The following is a 20524-nucleotide window of genomic DNA, read 5'->3' on the forward strand; positions in this document are numbered from 1 at the left end:
TTAACTCTTGGTGCATTTTTTTCTTTCTTCATTATGTTTAGGAATGCATCAGGGTCTGTGTAGCTTTGCAATTCTCAACATTTCCAAGAGGTTGCTTTAGAACTTAAAAATAATTTTGCATATTAAATGTGTATGCAAAATAAATGGGCTCCACATTCTCTAAGCTCCACACATCTGCAATATTGTTCTGGATGTTACTGCAAGGGTTTAGTTTGGCTTTTTCTAGTTAACTCTTACAATTCCTGGGACTTGTAAAGACTTTGAGCAGAGAGATCCAAAGGTTATGTGTTTAATTTAACATGAAGTTTAAATATGTTGCTAAAATTTGTTGATATTCAAATGGTAGATATATAATAAAATTGCTTGCATCTTAGCATTTTGTTTTGAGGGTAACAAGAAAATATATTAGGAACGGCAAATATTACAGGGACTCTGATTACAATAACTTAAAAGTTGATACTTTACAATTGGTAATTGAGAAATATATTACTGTCTAGAGTCGCTAACTTGTTTATTCACTCCATATGGAAACACAAGACCTCTACAATTTAATCATTAAATATGTGTATAAAGGAAATACAGTAAGCTATCATTTTAGTCTTTAGGGCTAAATATATCTCATGTGTTACAGGAGAGGACTGTGGATTTGATGTTTGCCTGCTTCTGAACTAACTGGCAAGAATAGTCAATATCTTTTCTACAGTTAGGACACCACAGGTGGAAGAGAGAGAGAGAGAGAGTGTGTGTGTGTGTGTGTGTGTGTGTGTGTGCACGTGTGTTAAGCTTAGAACTTTAAAAGTAGAACTTCAGAAGTCCTATACCTATCTATATATATCTTCAAAAAAGAGACATAGAAATGGACCAAGAAATCAGTTTGGAGATAGGGAATGCTTCTTTTAAAATGTCGCTGAATGTTCAGAAAAGGCATACATTAAGTTTCTATTACTGGAAATTCCCCAAATAAAATAAGAAGATTCAAAATAACCTTGAAACTAGTTGCTAATCTTACGACTTTTGTTTTAGTCATACTTAGGCCAATTTAGTGTTCTGCTTTACTGATCTGAGTGGAAGTTGGAAAGCTGTGGTGGAGAGATCAATGGGGTCTGCAAGCAGTACAATCTGGAACAGTTAGAGATTTAACTTGCTCTTCTCCCAACCGAATTTCCCGATACCAAATTATTACTGGACCTTTATCCCCCTTTTGCTCTACCTATGTTTATCTCACCTCTCTCTCTTTCTCTCTCTCCTTCCTTCCTTCTTTCTTTTTTTCTTTTCTTTCTCCTTTAATCTCTTTTTTTCTGCTTCTTATGATTCAGAAAAGGCATGTCTATAGGTCTGATACTTACACCATTATGAAATAATAAATGATTGATCTTACTGACCTTATTTTCTCTGGACATACAGGTTGACTCAATGTTTGTTTTCTTTTTGTTTGTTTTTGTTTGTTTGTTTTTACCAAAAAGTCCAAACCTTTGACCCCCTTAGAGAGTACTGAAGAAGGAATTCATTACACTCCAAAGTCCAATATTGATTAGATTTATCCCACACCTTTGCTTGAATCTACTCACTGTAGTACATAAGATTTATTATAACTTTTTGCTTATTTTGCCTGACAAGTCTATATTTTTATGTCCAGTACATGAAAATATATCCAAAATAATCCCAATATTGCAAGGATGGACATATCCATTTCCATTTAAGGATGAGGAAACTGATATGCTAAAAAGTTAAATGACTTGATCAGAAGCATTCACTCAATTAATAATTTACAGACACAGTCCTATAATTAAAGTTTTTAGACTTCTAATTCAGTGTTCTTTCTATTGCACAAAACTTCCTCAGAGAATAATCCTGCTGTGGGAAATCCTATACCTCAGTTTCTCAGTAAACTTTGGGGCCATATTTTTAAAAGACTCAAAATGAATCAGTTTCAGGATACACAAGAGATTACACTTTTAAGTAGGCCCTCCCAAAAATCATTCTTCTAGTAGGATGTAAATAAATGTATTTAGAGGATAAGAAACAAACCACAAATAGCAAGTCTGAGAATTGCCAAGTTCAAAATAATGCTTGGAAAAAAATTGCAGGCTGAGGTGAGGTGGTAGGAATGGGAGCAATTGTGATAAACTAGTTGTCCTTTAAGAAATACAATTTTATGTTTTTAAATGAACTGACTTCCTAAGAGGTGACTGAGTGATAAGATATCCTATATTATGATTTGTGTGGTGATCTTCAATGCCAAAGAAACGTCAGAATAGGGGGCAGTGCAGAAACTCGTACTCATGGGTTTCAACTCTTTCCTATTCAAATAGATCTTCGGGAAACACAAAATTGAGTCATGGGTGCAGACCTTTGCAACGAAGAGTCTGAGTGAGAAAAGCTGAGGCAATTGACGGCGAATTTCTCAACTAAGATAATTTTGCTAGAGACACAGATAAATTGATTCCCAAAAATAAGCGAGTTATGAAGGACAGCTCATATTCAACATATCAGATATTCTTTTGGGGGGATTTGTGAAATATATTTAGAGAGATCTTCAATTTCCTAATGAATGGAGAGTTGTATAAGATAATTAAAATAGCAGTAATAAAAGCCAAAGTAAAAAAATTGAGTCAAATTTTAATTTCCAAAGAAAATCAAGTTATAGCTTTTGGTATACACCAAACGTCTATGGGAATGTATATTTTACTGCCCATATCAGGGACTTCATAAATCTGTTTCTGGTCATATTCTATTCATGGACTTCTGAATGCATAAAAATATTTCATTGGTCATTAAAGACAACTTTCCACTTCAAAATGGATCACATTTATGTTCTTGAAACTCTTTAATATCTTAAAATATTTTATTTTCCTACATGTTTTCCATAACTAGAGCTTACCAATTTATTCTCGTGCTTATTCAACTTTTTGCACCTATTTATAATTTTTCCTGTTCCTTAGAATCATAAACTCATGGAGGAGACTTTGTGTATCATTTTCAACATAACTTAGAATGCCTGCCACTTTGCAGAAACTCACTGTGTACTTTCTTGAATAAATGGACACTTCAAAAAACCAATTAAATATGAGAAGTTGATATATCATTTAAGTAAGTTATTGAGTTATTTTAGAATATATAAAAGGTATTGAATATGGTTTCACTCTTTGAATAACATTTATGCACAAAGATATCCATTGAAATATTTCTTATTGAAAAAAGATAAATATAAAATATAGAAAGATAAGTATAGTAGACCCTATAAAACTTAATTATTTTCAAACATTACAAGCAAGGTTAAAAAAATAGTGGCATGGAAAACAGCTTTAAATAAAACATCTGGTGGGAAAAGACAAGCTGTACAGACTTATATGTAGTAGGATTCAAAGACAAAAACTGATAAAGACCTTCTCAGATTAAAAAGAAGTGCATACCATATCACTCTCAATTTTCTAATTCTGTTTTTATAGCAGTTATCAGTATCTAATTTTATGTCATATTTTTATTTATATGTTTACTTCTGCACCAATGAAATATAAACTCCAAGAAGGCAAGAAATGTGTCTATTTTGTTATTGCTTCTTTCCCCAGTGCTAGTAAAGATTCTGAAAAAAAAATACATTTATTCAATGAATATTCATTGATTAAATAATATATATATAGAAATTCAATTAAAAAATAGGCACTAAATAAAGAAGGCTTTTCCTTCAGCATTGCGATTATACATAATTTCTGCTTATTTTTGGATTATTTGGAGGCTTCTCCAAAATTTTTTTAATAAACAAATTTTTTTAAGGTAGACATTTAATCTAATTAAAAGACTGGACCATAGACATAACTTAAAGTTGAACCTTTAGATTTATTTAATTTTGTAAGGAAAAAATAAGTGTCTATTTTATAGAACCCCCATAATCATATGGCAAGGAAAATAAGACTTAGAAGAGAACATTGTTAACAGAAATATAGTAATTTCACTATACATCAAATTATGTTATTTAATTTTGTTTGTAAAATGTGCTTATTTTTATCATCCTACATTTTTTAAGTATACAATAATTTAACAATAAATCAGACATCGTAACCAATACCTACTTACTTGATTACTTTATAAAATATTTGTGAATGAGAATTTTTTAATACTTCTATATTTTCTAAACAAACACATTTAGAAACTAAGAAAACAAGCTCAGTAGAAAGAAGAATCTACTAAGAAAAGGGCTCATACCCATTAAAATAACACCTGTTAAATAAGAGTTTAAGCAAGGAAGAACACAGAAAGAAAATTATTGTCTGAATTAAATAACATAAGTAAAAATGACTTAACGATAATTTTACTGAGGAAGCAGTATCTATTTTTCAGGTTTATACAAGTGGAGCTTAACACAAGAAGTGTCATAAATTCCCATCATGTATTATTTTTGCAATGTTTATAGAGGCAGAATTGTATTATGCACAAGATTATATTACTGGAAAATAAAGCTTCTAGTATCCTTTCACAAGACAAGGTCCCAAGACTATGAGTTTATGTATGTCATCCATTTATTGCTACCTCTGAATGGCTATATGAGGGGTATAAATATCCACAAAGTCTTTTCTATTCTGTAATGTCAAATTTTAAGAAATGTGTTGGTGGCTGGGTGCGGTGGCTCAGGCCTGTCATCCAGCACTTTGGGAGGCCAATGCGGGTGGATTACCTGAGATCAGGAGTTCGAGACCAGTCTGATTAACATGGTGAAACCCCGTCTCTACTAAAAATATGAAAAGAATTAGCCAGCTTTAATAGCAGGTGCCTGTAATCCCTGCTACTCGGGAGGCTGAGGCAGGAGAATTGCTTGAACCTGGGAGGTGGAGGTTGCGGTGAGCCAAGATTGTGCTACTGTACTCCATGGATGACAGAGTGAGACTCAGTCTCAAAAAATAAAAATAAAAAAAAAGAAAGAAAAGAAATGTATTGGTAATTACTTGTTTCTACTTCCCTATCAGATTGGAAGACTAAATTCTTTAAAACTATGTGGAAAGAAAAAAAATAATTGTATATAAATAAAGAAAAAAGAATTGATTACATTAACAAAACTCTAATCAGGAAATTCTCAGGACCTGTATGCAAATACTCCAAATGTGAAGTGTATTCTTGCCTTTGAACTTGCAAACTTAACTCACATCTTTCCAGGAATAACTTTCAGTGGCTGAAAGTTATGTTTAAGCTGTCCCATTCATTTATGTAGCCCACTACCAACACCACCAAACACACACACACACACACACACACACACACACACTCTCTCTCTCTGCATCTATTCCCTATAAGACAGACAAAACTTCTATCTTTAGGGGGAAAGAAATCCCTCCATAAATATGCCAGGATGCATTTTTTTGTTGTTTTGATGTTTTATTATTATTAGCCTTTTTTTCAGACTCTTCTTTTTTAGAATCTCTCTCTGTTACCCAGGCTGGAGTGCAGTGGCACTACCACAGCTCACTGTAGCACTGATCTCCAGGCTCAAGAGATGTCACCTCAGCCTCCTTAGTATCTGGGACTGTGAGACAACGGACATGTACCACCATGTCTGGTTAACTTATTTTTTTTCTTTTTGAGATTGGATTCCACTATATACCCAGGCTTGAAGTCTTTCTTTTCTTTTCTTATTTCTTTTTTCCTCACACCTCAAATTCTCAAACGAGCCCTCTATGGTTATTTCTGTCTCCTCCTTTCTTTTCTGCTCTGACTGGCCAAAGGTCAAGTGTTTCTTGCACAAATTTTTGAAATATAAGAATTATTCAGGAAAGTTTCTTCAGAGATGTCCTGAAATAATTTGAAACAAATTTTTACAGATTAAAAAAATAACTACTATTAACTATTTCTCCAATTTTGTGTTTAATTTTGCCATTTTATTAGCACTATGACACACTACAAAATTCCCCAAGAACCTAGTACTGCAAAATGAAATACAAAATTTGAGAAATAGTTAATAGTTAATATTTTTCTTCTTCTTTAAGAGTACTGATTTTCAAAATCTTGAAGCCAATTGTTGGCTTATAAATTTTTTATTAAAAACAATTTGTTTCATCTTTTATTCTTTGTCTATTTCTCCCTTCCCCAACCTATCATATTTTGTGTATTTTTTAGAACTATCTTTTGCAAAGAAACATTACATCCACTAAGTTAACATAGTATACAGGTTTGATCCATAATATAAAGTTACAAAAGAAATTGTCTTCATTATTTCTCATCTCTTTTTTAGCCAGTGAGAAAATATTCTTGCAATGTTGATCAAATAAGGGGTCAACACCAAAATTCAATAGATTCACGATGAAGTAAAATAAAAAGCAGTTACCTCCAGGCAAGGATTAGTAACCAAGATACACTAAATCACAGCCTGAAGCTCACAGTGCAATACAGACAACTGGGGGACATGGCAAGTTGATAGGATTTGTCAGTGAGCAGCCAAGAGGTGATTGGGCCCTAACAGAGAAAGCATAATGTGCATCCTTGCAGATAAAAGAGCAGAACTGCATGTCATAACATACAGTTGTCACTGACCTCTTTGTAAAGCAAATATTTCTTTTGCAATCTGAGCACCAGTGGCAATCAGCACAGTAGAGATCTCAGCCATTGCTTTAGCAAAGTTCATAGAACCAGAGGTTTGTTTTTATATCATTACACTTTAAAACTACACAGTGCCTCATAGTGAAACTCTGGAAAGTGTTCCATGTTTTTTTAAATGAAGAATGCTGTTGTATGTCAGGCCCATAATCATTTTTGTTGTAATATTTTGGGAAGAGAATGTTTATAATATCATTAATTTTTTGTAAATTATCTAGTTTAGAAATTAAAAAAAAAAAAAACATAATTTCAATGGGACAGTGAGTTCAATTCCAGGCAATAAAAAATATCTAGAGTATTAAAATTGGAATTTTTAATACAAGGAAGGTCCAGAGAAACTTTGTAAGAGTTGTCGCAAGAACTTAAAAAATGAATTTGATTACACATATCTATTTGTTACTCCATTTCTGCAAAATCAGATATAATCCAGCTGAAGCATTTGACTATTTACTAAATTAATATTTTTTAAATTCCAATAATTTAATTATAATCTAGTTTTTTAATGGTCATGGTAAGTTTGTGCTTTATAGACAATGAAATTATTATTATAGTAACACTGTCCTTTGCACCAAAGCAACACAGGCTTATTCTTCCTATGTCTCTTTCCATTTGGTCAATACTTGATTCAGAAAACCAGGTTTAACTGATGGCAGAACATGAGTGGCCTTCAGGGTCTGACACAAATCATCTTATCTACTCCTAACACAAAAGCAACTTTGTTTTCTTCCATTTCTTCAAACTGCTATGTTTGCTGTCTCAGGATGAATACAAATACCAGATGACAGATAAGAACTTTAAAGTTAGTTAAGTTTCTAAGACTAGGATTGAAATTTGGAGCTTGCCTATTTTGTACTGCACTGGGTCTCTAATATGCAATTATGATGGATATAGTTGTGTTAATATATGCATCCATATGTGAAAAGGACAGGAGGTATAGGTGATTTTACCTATAACTGTCCCACAAATGTCAATAACTTAAAGCTGCAGCAGATGAATGAAAAGTAAATGCCTTGATCACATACATTCCAATGGAACTCTGTTGCCTCATGTTCCCTAGCTTTAAATCTGGGAACCAGGAGAAAGTGTTCAGCTGTTCCATAGATGCTTAAGAAAACAGCTGAACTCAGCTGTCACACACATGAATAGAAAAGCAATTTTTCAGGTAATCCATCCTCAAATCATTCCATATTGAAGGTTAAAACTCTCCAGAAGCATGATTTCAAAACAGTGAAAAGCAACAGCAACTTTGATTTTATTTTCATAAAAGTGATAGAAATTAAATGTGTACAGATATTATGAGCCTCTGAGTAATCTAACAGGATGAATATAACTCAGGTAAATCCAGCACTCATCCCAGCTTCTGCCGCAGAGAAATGGCTCCAAATGATACCATGATGATGGTTTTAACTATCTTTTCTATCATTATCTCCAATATAACTTTTCGATTCTAACAAATTATTCACACTGAAAGAGACTTGAAAGAAAGGGAGTCTATATCATGTTTTTTCATTTTGTTTTGTTTGGCTATCTCATGATACTCATGTGATACCACAAATTTGACTATTTTCCAATTGGTTTTGTTTTTAAAATCAGAGATTTGAAGTCATAAAAATTTATCCCCAAAAGTAGGGTAAAACGACACCTCAGAATACAATGTGAAAAAGAGATGATGTCAAATTTTACTGTTCTTTAGTCCTTCTTAGAAACTATCTATTATTTGCCATTTGAAATCATTCCTAGATTACAGAAGTGTTAAAAATTTATATGGGTTAGAGCTCAGTTGGTTTTGGCCAGCGAAATGATGTAGAACAATGTGTCTGAGAAAATATGGTGATGAATAAATCACTGCCATAACTTGTCCAAAATCCCTGCCCAATAGCCACTTTTTTTCTTTGAATCTGTTTAACACTCTCTCCATTAAGATTTTACACTATATATCAGTTTGCTGTTGTTTAATTAATATAAGAAAATGCTGAGCAGACTTAACAGTAGTGTAATCTGGGTTCATCTCTCATTTTTATCATAAAGAAAAGAATCCATAAAATAATTAGCATTAAAATATCTAGCCTTGTTATAGTACTTTTCTTGCCTTAGAGAAAAGGAAACAGAGGGGAGAAAATGGGAGGGTTTTTTTGTGATATAAAACTGTATATTTGAGAAGTGACTTAAGAGAGAATGAGTGGATAATTTGAAGACACTTTGGCAGCCCATTATCCTGAATTACTTAATGATGCAGTTTATCATAGAGTAGCAGTTTATCAGAGTAGCAGTGTAGCTACTCTATGATAAACTGAACAAAGTTTGTGGGGAAGAAGACTATGAGTTCCACCAGAAATCTTCACCAGAAATTTCACCATTCACTGCTAGGGAAATTTCTTATTCTATCCTTCAAAATTATTTCTATATGAAAAGTAATGGGTCAAACTCCAAATTTAATTATGGAGAAAACAATTAAAAAGTTTCCAATATGTTTCAAAAGCATTCTGTCATATGAAGGCCATAAGAGTAGGCACCCTAGAGGCAGAAATACCAAGATCCAAACCCAACTCTTCCATGCATATGTTGTGAGAACTGGCATGATCTCTCTGGGTCTTTGTTTTTATCTGTTAAATGGAGATAGCAATATGTTCTCTCGCACAAGTTGTGAATATTTACCACAGTGTCCACAAAGAGTTAGCATGTAAGTGTTCAAATACCGGTGACTTTGTTTGGAGCCCTTATTATTGGTGCTGTAATTATTGTTCTGCTTCCCCTCAAAATGCCTCTTTATTACATATACTTATCTGCATTAATTACCAACAGGAACATAGCTGTTTCCTGAGAGCATATTGCTTTGTTCGTATAGAATCCACCTCACAGTATGCAATAGGAAAATGTAATTTAAACATAGGAATGAAAGGATGATGATATGTATATTTTTAATGGAATCAGAAATTATCTCCAAATTGAAAAAACCTAATTCAAATCAAATCCAAATCGATTATTTGTGTTTATTTTTTCTAATTCCCACATAAATCATATGGTACCATGCAGAGAAAGACAATAAGTGCAGAGAAAAGCAAGTACTTTGTATTTTGAGATTTACATTCTCAAAGCTTAATATAAAATACACTGAACAGTAACTTATATATCAATTAATTGAAAAAATAAAAAAGAATCAAAATATGTTTAACGTGGTATCAGGAGTTCAAGACCAACCTGGCCAATATGATGAAACCCCATCTCTACTAAAAATACAAAAATTAGCCGGGCGTGATGGTGTGTGCCTGTAATCCCAGCTACTTGGGAGGCCGAGGCAGAAAAATCGCTTGAAACCAGAAGGCAGAGGTTGCAGTGAGGTTGTGCTCCAGCCTGAGCAACAGAGTGAGACCCCATCTCAAAGAAAAGCCAAATGTGTTTAACAACTGTAAATTAGTAAGCAGTTACCAATGTTACATAAGCACTCAACCCACTGTATATATAACCACGAAGTATTGTTTCTTTCTGAAAAGTAACTTTAAAGAGCACTTAAATATCTCATAAATATCCGGAGAAAAACTTGAAGAAACCTAGAAAAATTTCAGTGCTTTCTCTTTGTCAAGAGTTCATTTTATTTTTATTGTTATGTAATAAATTTCCATTTTAAGTGTTAGAAATTGTTGAAGATTCTTTTGTTTTACTGGCAGAGTACATACATTTATAATCCTTTTTTTCTGACATTCATGGTTAGGAAGCATAGTTACTACACTGATCACTGATTTATGATTGTTCTGCATTTGCGTTTACAAATGTGTGTTTACAAATATACATTGAATGTCAAGAGTATTTAAAATCGTTTAAACTCTTTCAGAAACTTAATTTAAATGCTTCCAACTTAAGAGGTCATATCCCTTTCTCTTCATCATCTAAAATCATGTATGTGACATTAGCCATTCCCAAAGGACCTCATTTTCTCTCCTTTATTATTAAATATTCTTCATGAGAGAAAAAGCAGACCCAATCCACTTTTATAATGTCTACCCTCAGAATGGCTTCAATCAGCAAAATATAAAGGACTGAATGTCAATTCTTATATATTTTGGCCTTTAAATTTTAGCTAACTGTAGCAACTTCATATTAAAACCCAAATTAGCAACACATAGAGACTGGTCCCTAATAAATAAATAATGAATTACATAATGAATGACTGAAGAGACATTCCAACAAAAGCTTGGGAAAATTAGAGCTAATTTGTTAAAAAAAAAAAATGATTCTTAGAAATTATTTACCTACTCTGGTTTACTTAATTAAAGGATAGTAATTTTCAAATGGCTGACTTTTACCTAATAACCCAGTTTGAATTTTCTTCATCTCAAATTTAAATATGGGTATACATATAGATATCAATATAGAGATATATATTGATATTGCCTTGGCTTTTATATATGCTTTGCAAAGTCAATAAATAGTAAGTAGTAATTTTTGATGGTCTGTTTCATCTCCTTTTATCAAATAAATTTCTAAATTTAAAATTATTTATTTGAGATGAATGAAGCCAAAAATCCTAAGAAACGTAAGAGGGTATCTGAGAATTATTTTTACCAAATTATTGATGTATTTAATAAACCCATCCATTTACACATATGTACACCAATTAGCCAATTAATCAAACTTCCAATACTGATTTTTAAAAAGAACAAATAGAGCCTTTATGTCTCCTCCTAATATAATCAACTTATGAATTTAGAACCTGTATTATTTAGAATGAACATTTTCCTCAATATGAAAGTCTTGCTGTATAAATGACATGTCACATTCTAATACACAGACTTCAAATCAGACTATCATCCTTGACAACTAATTATCAATATGTAAAGAGAAAAATTACAAATTATTCTTATGAAAATTTGCATTTGGGTTTTTAAAGTGAAACCTTCAAAGTAGAAGTGCATATGTTTTGCATGATGAGGGGAAATGTAAAATGCTTTCCTAGGGAAGAACCTAAAACGTGAGGGTAATTTTGGGGATCCATCACGTATCTGTCAAAAATAATGCAATAATAACATATGTTTTCCTTATATTAGAATTTGTTAAATGTGCAACTCTGTGTGCGTAAGCATGTGTGTGTGTGCTATGGGAGTTGTTATATATGTATTTTTTATGGAGTGACTCAGGAAATTGATAGAAAAACTTGGAAAAATATTCGAACACTCTAGTTTTTATGTCTAGGAAATAATGCAAACAGTTTTGAATTTATTTTAGGGATTGCAATATTTTTCTAATTTAATAGTTTGGCTGAGAATTCACATTTACCATATTTTGAAGTAAATTTACATTTGGTGACATAATTCAGAGGACTGATCAGAACACAGAAAGCTTTTCTGAATGAGTATTTAAATATAAAACCAGAGGTAAATGTGCACCCAATAAACCTAAGTACTGTGAGTTCTCCTTTGCTACACAAGGGTCTAGTGTGAGTGAATCAGCAATCGCAGTCTTTAATGTCATTTATGGATGATGTTTGGAAAATACCTATCAAAACTCTATCATAATTTTAAGAATTAACAATGTCAGTATATTTCATAGTTATGTTTATATGCATATATATATATATATATAAATGTCTACAAGTGGGAAAATACCAAACACCTTTCATTCACGCTCAAGGCAATGAGTCCATGATCTTCTGTCAAACTAAACACATCAGGGTTTTTTTTTTCCTATTAAAAACAATCTGATATTTTTAAGGAAATTTTATGGAGTGTGAGATAATGTGGTCATTTTTCAGTTTGTAAGTAGTTTAAAATATTCTGGCAGACAAGTAAACATGTCTGTTCCAGAATAGGCATGATCACCTTTGATTTTAAAATACATGTTTAATCCATATCTATCCATTGAACAAAGTAGCAAATCTGAAAGAAATGAGGAGTGGTGATATATCAGAGGAATCACAGGAAGAGTATTCCAAAAAGTGGGCACAGTGAATGCAAAGGGTTAGATATTAACAGTGCTCTTGGCATGATCATGGTAGAGTACCCAGAAGTCAGCTTGTTGAGAAGTCGGTGAGAGGCTGGGGGGGATGGGGGAGGGCAGCCGGTCACGCAAGGGCCTTATAAACCGGTATCGGGATTTGAGATTGTAATCTGGATGGAATGGGAAGCAACTTGGAGGAGTTTGAGCAGATTTAGTGGATTAAACAGTGAAACGATTTGACTATGACTCTTTAGGACCTCTCTTGTTTTGTGTCTACCCAGACTTATTCTCTTCTCACATTTCTGTATTTACTGCTGTCTCAGAGGGGCTGCAAACACACATAGAAAGGGACTGAGGAATATATTATTGATCTGAAGCCCCCAGCCCTGCATGCCAGACAGGACTCTGGCACTATGACCTATTCTATTTCTCAGCATAATCCTTGGTTCTCAGTGGAGGCTGTCTAGTCCCCTTAAGTCAGGCATTTGCTCTCTTATGGGAAAATTATTCCCTCAAGGGGAAGAACATTTGATCATGTGGGGTGAAAAAAAAAAATCATACTTTGTATGTACAAAGCACAGTGTGTCTGTGCTATTAACATAACATTTGAGAGAGTGTAACTAACATAAAAATGTCTAAAAGTCTCGTTAGAGGTGGCACTAATAATAATTAAAAAAAAATAATAACTTGAGAATCACTACTGTTAGAGTTATTTTGGAAACCTGCAGGGGCCTTTGGTTTTAGTAATTACCAAAGAGACTTTGCCACCAAGATTTAGTTGGTAGAGGCCAGGGAAGCTTTATGTACAGCAGTACATAAGAATCTTCTGAATGAAAACTTCCAAATGTCCCATTGAGAATTCATGTAGGCAAAAATTCTGTCATTAACTGAGCCTAGAAGCTAACTCCAGTTTTTTATAGTAATTCTTACTATATAACTACCTTGTGAAAAGAGAGAAGATTATACTTTAGTTTGCTCAGAAATCACATCACAGATGAAAGTGTGGCTTTGGTATTAGACTCTATAATGGTAAACACCTATATTGGTATCAGCCTCCATCTGTAGATGTCATGTTCACAGTGATTTCACATGGAAGTCCAAATGTCTGTTTCATTATGTCTCCAATATATAAATGTCTAAGAATCATATATTAAAATAGACATAATTTTAGCATAATTTGTTTTTTCATTTTTCAGTGACCATATAGTATGTATATGTTTGTATATTTATGTGATAGCTTATTACATATGTATTTTATTTTGAGGATAATAAAGAACATAATGTAAGGGTATGCTGAGACCAAACCAGAAGAATCAGAGAACAGGGTAGACATATCTTGATTCTTCAAATTGTAGAAATTATATGATTGAAGAAAAGTTTAAAAAATGTAATTTTAGCATGATTAAGTGGCAATTTGACAATGGATAATTAATAATAATTAAAAACTAACAGAGAAGAATGCAAATATTTTCTTTCTAACTAACTGCTAGTGGCTAACTATATATGATTTTTTGAAAATGTTAAGTGCTCATTCTGGACCAGGCTCTACTGCAAACACTTAACCTATTTTTAATGTTTTTAATTTTTCAGTAAACTCAGGATTTTTTTCTCATTTTATAGATGAATAATATGAGACACAGAGAGGTTAAGTAGCTTAGTGCAAAGACACATTGTTAAAAGTAATAGGGCTGAGATTTAACTGGCGAGCCTTTGGTCAAGGCTTTATTATTATTAGTTGCCTGGCATGTGGCTTTCCTACTCTATAAATGTTTTTTTGGGTTTTATTGCTTATTCAAGTGGACTATATCCCAACCTTATTGGTTGCATAGGTTGTAGTTAATTGGTGTGATTTATTGCCTGCTTATGTGTTTGGTTGCTTGTTTTGAACTAAAGATGAAATTACTAATTTTTATTACTTGAATAAGTGATCTTTTATCTAATAGATTGTGTCTGATCACTTTACTAAAGTTGTTCTTCATGAACCTCATTCCTCCACTGTGTTGATTCATTTTAGATGCTTTGCTAGAACTAGAGCATCCTGGAAAAGCTTTGCCCAATATGGCAGATGTTGAAATGTTTACTCACTGGAAAAATATATTGATCATTGCAGAAAGACAGTTAAGGAATGTGTCTGACTTCTGAAGAGCAAATTTAGCTATAGTCTTAGATGTAGTCTACATAATAATCATAGGAGGAGATCGATCCAAGATGGCCGCTTAGGAGGAAGTCGGGATTGCAGCTCCGAGAGAAGGCGCAGAGGGTGAGTGGACGCCGCATTTCCAGACGGACTTTTACTGCCCACAGACCAGGAGATCCACAGGAGGAAAAGCCCCACGGGTCGCCAGCACCGCTGGTTTGAGCGGAGTGGCCGCTCAGCCTACGCCCTGGAGCGGGGGGCAGTGGCTTCTTATGCAGAGCGAGAGAGACAGAGTTCCCTCTGAGCCAGAAAGGGGAGCTGAAGCAGGGAGCCAAGCCAGGAGACCCCCGGGCAAGGGAGCGCCAGGAATCTCAGAGCCGCTGCTTCAGCTGACGCAGCGGCACACAGGGCAGCAGATTTTAACTGCCCACAGACCAGGAGATTCACAGGCGGTAAAGCTCCCCGGGTTCCCAGCGCCGCTGGTTCGACCGGAGCAGCCGCTCGGCCTGCACGGGGGGCGGGGAGCAGCGGCTCCTTGAACAAAGCGAACAAGACTGTGTCCCCTCTGGGCCAGCAAGGGGAGCTGTGGCAAGGAGGCAAGCCAAGAGATTACCGGACAAAGACGGCCCCTCTGGAAACACGGTTGAACCCGGGACGGTCCAGCTCTGTGGGGGAGGGGCGTCCTCCATCGGGAAACACCCTGCAGTTCCGGGGCAATTTTCCGTAACCAAGACAACCCGCCACTACAGAGACTGCGTCACTACAGGGGCGGGCCAGCATAGCGGAAGCAGTTCTAACTACACTCACAGGACTGCAGGGAAGCTCACACGGAAGCTGGGCGGAGCCCACAGCAGCTCAGCGAAGCCTCTGCAGGCTGAGTGTGACTAGACTGCCACCTTGTGGGCAGGGAAAACGGTAGCAACACAGCTGAAAAACAAAGTGCTAAACCCCTGGGCCAGAACACCTGGGGAGAAGAAAAGGGGGTTTATGAGTTCAGCTGCTGCAGACTTAAAATTACCAAAATCAGAAAGACAGCAGCTACAAAGTCAATAGGCGGATAAATCCACAAAGATGGGAAGAAACCAGCGCAAAAAGGATGAAAACACCCAAAAACAGAACACCTCTCCCCCTACAAGGCAGCATAACTCCTCACCAGCACGGGAACAAGACTGGACGGAGAATGAGTGTGATGAAATGACAGAATCAGCTTTCAGAAAATGGATAATAAGAAACTTCTGTGAGCTAAAAGAACATGTTCTAACCCAATGCAAAGAAACTAAGAACCTTGAAAAAAGACTTGATGAAATGCTAACGAGAATGGACAACTTAGAGAGGACTATGAATGAATTGATGGAGCTGAAAAACACAACACGAGAACTTCGCGAAGCATGTACAAGTTTCAACAGCAGAATTGACCAAGCAGAAGAAAGGATATCAGAAGTTGAAGATCAACTCAATGAAATAAAACGAGAAGGGAAGATTAGAGAAAACAAGGTAAAAAGGAATGAACAGAGTCAACAAGAAATATGGGACTATGTGAAAAGACCTAATCTACGTTTGATAGGTGTACCTGAATGTGACGAAGAGAATGCATCCAAGCTGGAAAATACTCTTCAGGATATTATCCAGGAAAACTTCCCCAACCTAGCAAGGCAGGCCAAGATTCAAGTCCAGGAAATACAGAGAACACCACAAAGATATTCCTCTAGAAGAGCAACCCCAAGGCACATAATCATCAGATTCACCAGGGTTGAAATGAAGGAGAAAATACTAAGGGCAGCCAGAGAGAAAGGTCGGGTTACCCACAAAGGGAAACCCATCAGACTCACAGCAGATCTCTCAGCAGAAACCCTACAGGCCAGAAGAGAGTGGGGGCCGATATTCAACATCCTTAAAGAAAAGAACTTTCAACCCAGAATTTCATATCCAGCCAAACTAAGCTTCATAAGTGAAGGAAAAATAAAATCCTTTGTGAACAAGCAAGTACTCACAGATTTCATCACCACCAGACCAGCTTTACAAGAGCTCCTGAAGGAGACACTACACATAGAAAAAAACAACCAGCACCAGTCACTCCAAAAACGCACAAAATGGTAAAGAGCAGCAACACAATGAAGAATCTGCATCAACCAATGGGCAAAACAGCCAGCTAGCATCAAAATGACAGGACTAAACTCACACATAACAATATTAACCCTAAATGTAAATGGACTAAATGCCCCAATCAAAAGACACAGACTGGCAAATTGGATAAAAAGCCAAAACCCATCAGTGTGCTGTATCCAGGAAACCCACCTCACATGCAAGGATACACAAAGGCTCAAAATAAAGGGATGGAGGAAGATTTACCAAGCAAATGGAGAGCAAAAAAAAGCAGGAGTTGCAATTCTCATCTCTGATAAAATAGACTTTAAAGCAACAAAGATCAAAAGAGACAAAGAAGGACATTACATAATGGTAAAAGGATCAATACAACAGGAAGAGCTAACGATCCTAAATATATATGCACCTAATACAGGAGCACCCAGATACATAAGGCAAGTTCTTAAAGATTTACAAAGAGACATAGACTCCCACACATTAATATTGGGAGACTTCAACACACCATTGTCAATATTAGACAGATCAACGAGACAGAAAATTAATAAGGATATCCAGGACTTGAACTCAGACCTGGAACAAGCAAACCTAATAGACATTTACAGAACTCTCCAGCCCAAATCCACAGAATATACATTCTTCTCAGCACCACATCACACCTACTCTAAAATTGACCACATAATTGGAAGTAAATCACTCCTCAGCAAATGCAAAAGAACAGAAACCATAACAAATAGTCTCTCAGACCACAGTGCAATCAAGTTAGAACTCAGAATTCAGAAGCCAACCCAGAACCGCACATCCTCATGGAAATTGAACAACTTTCTCCTGAATGTTGACTGGATAAACACTGAAATGAAGGCAGAAATAAAGATGTTCTTCGAAACCAACGAGAATGAAGACACCACATACCAGAATCTCTGGGACACATTTAAAGCAGTCTCTAGAGGAAAATATATAGCAATAAGTGCCCACATGAGAAGAAATGAGAGAACTAAAATTGACACCCTATCATCAAAATTGAAAGAGCTAGAGGAGCAAGATCAAAAAAACTCAAAACCTAGCAGAAGACAAGAAATAACTAAGATCAAAGCAGAAATGAAGGAGATAGAGACACGAAAAACCCTACAAAAAATCAATAAATCCAGGAGCTGGTTTTTTGAAAAGATCAACAAAATAGACAGACCACTAGCCAAACTAATAAAAAAGAAAAGAGAGAATAACCAAATAGATGCAATAAAAAATGATAAAGGGGATATCACCACAGATGCCACAGAAATTCAAACCATCATCAGAGATTATTACAAACAACTCTATGCACATAAATTAGAAAACCTGGAAGAAATGGATAAATTCCTGGACAGTAGTCTCCTCCCATGCCTAAACCAGGAAGAAGTCGAAACCCTGAATAGACCAATAACAAGGTCTGAAGTCGAGGCAGCAATTAAGAGCCTACCACCCAAAAAAAGCCCAGGCCCAGATGGTTTCACAGCCGAATTCTACCAGACATACAAAGAGGAACTGGTACCATTCCTACTGAAATTATTCCAAATAATCCAAAAAGAGGGAATCCTTCCCAAATCATTTTATGAGACCAACATCATCCTAATACCAAAACCTGGCAGAGACTCAACAAGAAAAGAAAACTACAGGCCAATATCCATGATGAACATAGATGCAAAAATCTTCAATAAAATACTGGCAAGCCGACTACAACAGCACATCAAAAAGCTTATCCACCATGATCAAGTAGGATTCATCCCGGGGATGCAAGGCTGGTTCAATATACGCAAGTCTATAAATGTAATTCACCACATAAACAGAACCAAAAACAAAAACCACATGATTATCTCAATTGATGCAGAGAAGGCCTTCGACAAAATTCAACAGCCCTTTATGCTAAAAACCCTCAATAAACTAGGTATCGACGGAACGTATCTCAAAATAATAAAAGCTATTTATGACAAACCGACAGCCAATATCATACTGAATGGGCAAAAACTGGAAGCATTCCCTTTGAAATCTGGCACTAGACAAGGATGCCCTCTCTCACCACTCCTATTCAATATAGTACTGGAAGTTCTAGCCAGAGCAATCAGACAAGAAAAAGAAATAAAGGGTATTCGATTAGGAAAGGAGGAAGTCAAATTGTCTCTATTTGCAGACGACATGATTGTATATCTAGAAGACCCTATCGCCTCAGCCCAAAATCTCCTGAAACTGATAAGCAACTTCAGCAAAGTCTCAGGATACAAAATCAATGTGCAAAAATCACAAGCATTCCTATACACCAATAACAGACTTAAAGAGAGCCAAATCAAGAACGAACTGCCATTCACAATTGCTACAAAGAGAATAAAATACCTAGGAATACAACTAACAAGGAACGTAAAGGACCTCTTCAAGGAGAACTACAAACCACTGCTCAACGAAATAAGAGAGGACACAAACAGATGGAGAAACATTCCATGTTCATGGTTAGGAAGAATTAATATCGTGAAAATGGCCATACTGCCCAAAGTAATTTACAGATTCAACGCTATCCCCATCAAGCTACCAATGACCTTCCTCACAGAACTGGAAAAAACCACCTTAAACTTCATATGGAACCAAAAGAGAGCCCGCATAGCCAAGTCAATTCTAAGCAAAAAGAACAAAGCGGGAGGCATCACACTACCGGACATCAAACTCTACTACAAGGCTACAGTAATCAAAACAGCATGGTACTGGTACCAAAACAGAGATATAGACCAATGGAACAGAACAGAGGCGTCGGAGGCAACACAACATATCTACAACCACCCGATCTTTGACAAACCTGAAAAAAACAAGCAATGGGGAAAGGATTCCCTGTTCAATAAGTGGTGTTGGGAAAACTGGCTAGCCATATGCAGAAAGCAGAAACTGGACCCCTTCCTGACACCTTACACTAAAATTGACTCCAGATGGATTAAAGACTTAAACATAAGACGTAACACCATAAAAACACTAGAAGGAAACCTAGGCAAAACCATTCAGGACATAGGCGTAGGCAAGGACTTTATGACCAAAACACCAAAAGCATTGGCAACAAAAGCCAAAATAGACAAATGGGACCTAATCAAACTCCACAGCTTTTGCACGGCAAAAGAAACAGTCAATAGAGTGAATCGGCAACCAACAGAATGGGAAAAAATTTTTGCAGCCTACCCGTCTGACAAAGGGCTGATATCCAGAATTTACAATGAACTAAAAAAGATTTACAAGAAAAAAACAAACAAGCCCATTCAAAAATGGGCGAAGGATATGAACAGATACTTTACAAAAGAAGACATACATGAGGCCAACAAACATATGAAAAAATGCTCATCATCACTGGTCATCAGAGAAATGCAAATCAAAACTACATTGAGATACCATCTCACGCCAGTTAGAATGGCGATCATTAAAAAATCTGGAGAAAACAGATGCTGGAGAGGATGTGGAGAAATAGGAACGCTTTTACACTGTTGGTGGGAGTGTAAATTAGTTCAACCACTGTGGAAAACAGTGTGGCGATTCCTCAAGGACCTAGAAATAGAAATTCCATTTGACCCAGCAATCCCATTACTGGGCATATATCCAAAGGATTATAAATCGTTCTACTATAAGGACACATGCACACGAATGTTCATTGCAGCACAGTTTACAATAGCAAAGACCTGGAACCAGCCCAAATGCCCATCGATGATAGACTGGACAGGAAAAATGTGGCACATATACACCATGGAATATTATGCAGCCATTAAAAAGGAG

The 20524-nt window shown here is 35.6% G+C and overlaps 1 protein-coding gene across 3 annotated transcripts in view; it reads left to right on the forward strand.

Annotated features, from left to right (window-relative positions):
• Positions 1-20524, forward strand: part of ROBO1 (roundabout guidance receptor 1) — a 1127367-nt gene that overhangs the window by 331248 nt on the left and 775595 nt on the right. The gene's annotated exons all lie outside the window — the stretch shown is intronic.

This window comes from Aotus nancymaae, unplaced genomic scaffold (assembly GCF_030222135.1).
Source record: "Aotus nancymaae isolate 86718 unplaced genomic scaffold, 86718_ANA_hifiasm-v0.15.2.pri h1tg000022l_1, whole genome shotgun sequence".
NCBI lineage: Eukaryota > Metazoa > Chordata > Mammalia > Primates > Aotidae > Aotus > Aotus nancymaae.